Source organism: Charadrius vociferus, unplaced genomic scaffold (assembly GCF_000708025.1).
Source record: "Charadrius vociferus isolate BGI_N301 unplaced genomic scaffold, ASM70802v2 scaffold414, whole genome shotgun sequence".
In the NCBI taxonomy this organism is placed as follows: Eukaryota; Metazoa; Chordata; class Aves; order Charadriiformes; family Charadriidae; genus Charadrius; species Charadrius vociferus.
Window position 1 is genome coordinate 2,338,740 of NW_009648079.1, and position 6,000 is coordinate 2,344,739.

Consider the following 6,000-nt stretch of genomic DNA (forward strand, 5'->3'; position numbering starts at 1 on the left):
ACCCATTGCTGCTCATCACAGTAGAATTTAAACTATGAAGCATTGGGACTCTTTGCAGAAGAATCCCTGAAGATGGGTATTCATTATTGTAGATTCCCAATGACTTCCGAGTATCTCTACCAAGGCTGGCACTTAATATGGAGACACGTTGAACCGTATTAGAATTAAATAGTCATTGAATCAGGATGATAGATATGAAGCAAAATCTGGTATTCCATAATATTTCAGGAACTCTGAGCTGCTCTACTGACTTTATACTACATATATATTCATATATACGTATACAGTTCAATTTAGAAAGGTACAAATGCTGAGCAGATGTTGTCAGATAATTCATCATGCCAGACAAACTCCCAGATGCAAATTTTTATCTTATCGAATGCATTCTCAGCTGATGTAAATGGATCTTTGACTTCCACAAAGTATTGACCCAAATAATGTAAAACCCAGAAAGAGCTGAAACATTCACCTTTCTAGCTCTCTTGAATACTTTACAATTATCTCTGTTTTTTCAAAATGAAGAAATGTGCAGAAGAGGAAGCCACATAATCAGACTATCTAGCTGAATAATTTTCACTCTCTTTATATTTTTAAATAAATTGTTTGATGTATTTTCCATTATTTTCTGCTATACACACGGCTTCATTGCAGTAGTTTATTTTTCAAAAAATATATTGGTTATTTGATGAGTTTCATAAATTATTTTGTACACAAGACTAGACAAATAATTTTTTTCTTAGTCACCCTGCTCTAATTAGCACATTAGGAAGTGATGTTGTCAGGGTTGTGAACATTGTAAGACAGGAAAAATGGCTACTGACACAATGCCTAGATGCATATATTGCAAATGCTCTTGTGTAGCTGTCCTCTAATTAAATACAGTCCTCAGGTCAGAATATGATTAGTTGTCAAGTGACAATTTAAGAGGCTGGAAGTACATGTTTGTGCTGAAACCAAACCAGGAGTTCTTCACCATTATTTGTAGTGCATAAGCAGTGCTTTTAATGACTTTTTGACAAGACCTTTGCTGCGATTCAGCAACAGCATTGCTGTATGTAATGCCAAAATTTTCATAGCGCAGACTTAGCAAGTTATAAATTTGGGTTTAGTTTATTGAAACAGAAAATCTCACATGAGTGCATGCATTGGCAAGTACCCACAGAGAGAACAAGTAAGGATAATAAAAGGATAAGTAAAATTGCCAGGAACCACTGGAGGTATGTAGTTTTGCCTTGCTTGTGTAACACAGAGCTTGATGAAAACAGGAAAAAAGAAAGTCAAACCAGTTTGTTATTTGTGGTGGTGGTGTTTGTTTTTTTTTAAACATGACAAAGTTTTGTCTTGTATTCTCTAAAAAAGTCATACATCTTATTTTTGGTTCAGTTTGGGTTTTCCTTTAAAAAGCGCTCTCATTAGAAAGAAGACTATGACACTAATTTTAAGGAAAACAAACACACCTGTGTAGTTTAGTGACCTTTTCACTTAGAGGAATCCATTGTGGTATTTTTGCATAACCCATATTTAATCTGGCTGAAATTTAGCATGTAATGTTAAACCAGGTTATATGCCATAAATGTGGGAAAAAAAAGGAGAAACTCCAATCCCTCAGCACAGATTTCATTATGTAGTATCCAGACATTGAAAAGACTATGCAAAGTTTCACACAAGAAAATTTGTTGCTGTATTATTTTTTTTTTGTCTTGATATGGATTGTTTTACATTAAGTATGTACATAGTATTTTTTCTTGTGGAGTGAATGGAATAAATGTCTCATGAGGTGTATGAGAGATATTTCTTTTTTACATGGTTTTCTGAGATGTTTTATGACTATCACAGAATTAATCAATATCAATGACTAGATAAAGAATATGTTTTCCTCTGACTTGCAAGAATATATGCTTTCTGGTTTGTTTTGTGCACAACATGAGAGATTGTCCTTGCACCATTTTTAAAATCCCACTCCACAAATTTTTTAAATCCTAAGTTTTTTTTCAATTATTGGTAAGAAAAAAGAACTTGACACTTGAGAGAATCTTGTTTAACTTCATCCTGGAAGTAAAAAAGTATGAGTTCACAAAGGCAAAGGAATATGTTCCAATTATAGATTACAATAATTATTATGTAAATCTTCAACTTGTATAGACATAATATGCAAAAACAGTAGCTACATCAGGGCATTCTCACATCAAGTTTACCTAGAAGGTCAGGACCATGAAGGCCATAGGCAAAAATAGCTGAAACCTTCCAAACAGAGTAGTAAAAAGTATTTTAATTCTAAACCTTGTGGACAAGTTTGTCAAAGGTCAGTGGAGAGGCTGTGAATGACAGTGTGTCCAAGACCTCACATCTCTGTCATGCTCCTCTCATCAACAGTGTGAAACTTTGCCTTCAGGACAGGAGCTTCTATGCAAAGGAAACGAGAATTGGGGTACCTGCTTCTGTCTCCATGTAATGGTTTGAAGAACCCACAACAATGTATTGTCACTTATATAATTATTCTATCACCCAATGACCCTTCCCAACCCAGGAAGGGGAATCAGGAAGAAACAAGGAAACCCAACAGTTGAAATATAAACAGATTCAATAGAATAACACTAAATAATTAACATTAGTAATACTAAAGAACCAATATCAATACCAATATAAAATATACAAGGATTATACTCAGCCAATTCTATCAACAGGGTAGATTTAGACTGAACATTAGGAAAGAATTTTTCACAGAAAGTGATTGGGCATTGGAATAGGCTGCCCAGGGAGGTGGTAGAGAGACCATCCCTGGATGTGTTTAAGAGCCGTTTAGATGTGGTGTTGGGGGATATGGTGTAGGGGAGAACTTTGTAGAGTAGGGTAGATGGTTGGACTCGATGATCCCAAGGGTCTCTTCCAACCTAGACAATTCTATGATTCTATGATTCTATGAATTCTATGAAACTGCATTCCCAGCAGGGGACAGCAAATGTGGGACCCTGCAAGCGCTATGGCTTCAGGAAGAAGGGAATGGCTCAGGGGTCCAGCACCGGGGCAAGAAGTTCTTAGGATGGCAGCCATTATAGAAGAGAAAAATTCCTCAGCAAACTTTCTAATTTATATTGTATGTGATGTTCATGGTACGAAATAATCCTGCTGGCCAGCTTGGGTCAAGTGCCCGGGTTTCAATCCTCCTTATCCCTGCACTTGGCGAGCTCGAAAACACCAAACCTTGAAACCCGCATACCATAGCTGGCTATAAAGTAAATATTTTCACAAATTCAGACACTAGTCTTCTAAAAGCGCAGTTTTCCCTAGCCTTAGAGGAAACCTTACTGAAAAGTAAAATTACTGAAAGATAAATTAATCCTGAGTTGCTCAAACCAGGACACTTCCTTACCTCCTTACAACTCCTAAGCCCCCATAGTCATGCTCACACAGGCACAGACGGGGAGGAATGGCAGGATATGGGTCTGCTTTCAAATTCTCCTCCTCCTCCTCTTATCTGGAGAGAAGGCAAGGCATTTGGGTGGGGGGACACAAAGGGACACTGCCAAGCAATACAATAGGTTATGAAATACAGACTATACCAAAGAGGCATGAGCACCCACATTTTTTTGTTATATGTTTATGATTGCATTCATTTACAATTATGATTCTCTCATGGTACTACAATTCTGCTTCCTAATAGACCACAGAGAATTTAAAATGAAACCCTGAAATCTAGGATAATGTTTTCTATATTTTTCCCTTAGTACTCTATACACAAGAAAAAAGGAAAAAAAGTGCAAGATTCACCAGCTTTATACTTGGTCCTGGGTACTCATGACAGGAGCTTCTGACAGTTCTGATAAACAGTTTAAGCTAGACATGAAAATAATTTTACATCGAGGTTGTTTTAAATTTATGCATGTTTTTAAAGTACAAAGTCCCTGGTCTTTGAGGGAGAAAAAACAGTATGTTTGTATCCAATGATTGCTATTTAGATATGTTCATTTCTCAGTTTCAAATATGGTTAGAATTTCCCCTTTTTAAAATTGTGTTGATCTCTCCATTATCTGTGAAATCTTTCAGACGGAATGAACATAATGTGCTTCCATACGCCAAGAGCTGTTTAGCAGTTTCAGGACTACAATAACAGCTGAATAACCTTCTCACTTTACTGGGGACAAGATGATACATGCTTGTTTTCCCCAAGGATATTCTCTGATCTCTGGCCTGACTCTCTTATCTAAAAGGTGTTTATAGCAGAGAAAGGGCACTCGGGCTTTGGGCAGAGGTTGTACTAGAAATGATGCTAATGCCTAACTCTGACTGTATTGTTACCACCACAGGGCTAGCCGGGGAGAGCAAGAGGTGGTCTTCTTCAAATTGAAGTCGAGAAGTACGGTGAGAAGGGCGTTTAAGAAGCCAATATTGTTTTACGGGAGCTAGATGTGTCCTATGTTCATAGAAGGTTAATTTGCAAAACCCAGCTGAGGTTCCAGCTTTCCCAAAGCTCAGGGCTTGGGCTGTGTCTAGGAAAGTTTCTGGCCAATCAATCATAGAAACAGAGTTTTCAATCTTTTATTTTCATCTCTAGCTGTAGAAATAAGCTGTGCCAGAGGAATTATTGTGTTCATAGATCCTGAAAGTCATAGAGAAATTTTTATTCATTCCGTGTTATAGTGATTGCATCTTCAATTAATTCATGAATCTGGATATATTTTTTATATATATGCAACCAGAGATAAAATAATATCTGAAAGATTAAAGAGAAAAGGAGAGTAGAGATGAGATGATATATTATTTACCATATAGGACAAATTTGTAGAATAAGAATTCAATCCTTAGTACTTCATAGCAGCATATTATTCAACAGAACTTCTAGACAGTAAAGGCTACTCTAAAATCTGTGAGGCAGAAACAAGCAGTAATATTTCACAGTTACAGCCCACTACATTCTTGCTTTATGTGCCTTTCTAGACCTGTATGTACCAACTTGCTAGATATGAGTGGGATTCTGAGTGTTGTTGAGGAAAAATACTTCAACAATTTATCTAACAAATAGCCATGTATCAAGATTTCATACAGTCCTAATTAAAACTACTATTCACATTTTATATATGGAATACATGTAACCAGATTTTATAAACTGAATTGGGATTATACATCAAAGAAAAGATTTTTCCATGTCGAAGGAACAGCATTTGAGTCGTTGCACAATTATTTTCTTATTTCATAATGACAGATATGTGGGACTGTCTCATCAACTTAAATATAGTTCTATAGCTTCACGGCAGGCAAGCGAAGCAGTGCCATTTTTAAATCAGGAAGTATCTGGCCCAGCATACATTCTTTCTTTTCCTGTAACTTATAAAGAGAATGAAGTTCTTAATCCATCATTCAGCATGGAGAAGAGAAAAATGGAATATAGTATTACCTTGACCCTTATAGCACTCTGGAAATATAATTTCCTGAGCACTCATCTTCTTTCAGGAGTTCAGCAACCTGCTTGATAGCAGAGAATGGGGCCAGACCCTCAAACCACAGCGTGTTCAAAAACTACAGCATATATAACATCACCAAGCGTACTGCTCTGGTACTTCTGGAATTAACGCTTGTGAGTTTCATTACCCTTATAGCCATAACAAATACAGGGTATGGCACAGTATTAATCTATTTTCACGGACTTAACAAGAATTGGAAATGGTAAAACTTAAAGCCTATTATTGGTTTTCCCTGGGGCTTGACCCAAAACACAGAAAAGTTGCGCTGTTGTTTTGCAGCAGAGAAATACCTGTTTGCACACTCAGTTGAAAAAGTCTTGCTTTTAAGATGCACAAATCTTAAAACGCATGCCTTCAGAGGAGCTCTATATTGCAAAATTTTTGGTGCTGTCTGCCACGTCAGGGGTTTTAGATATGTTTTTCAAAAGGTCAGTGTGATTTATTTTCAAAATGTTACTCCCATGGCAAAGTTTAGTAATTAGTATGCTGGCTGTATTGGAACGGCCAAGAGGCCAGGCAAGAGTTATGATGATCTGTGTTT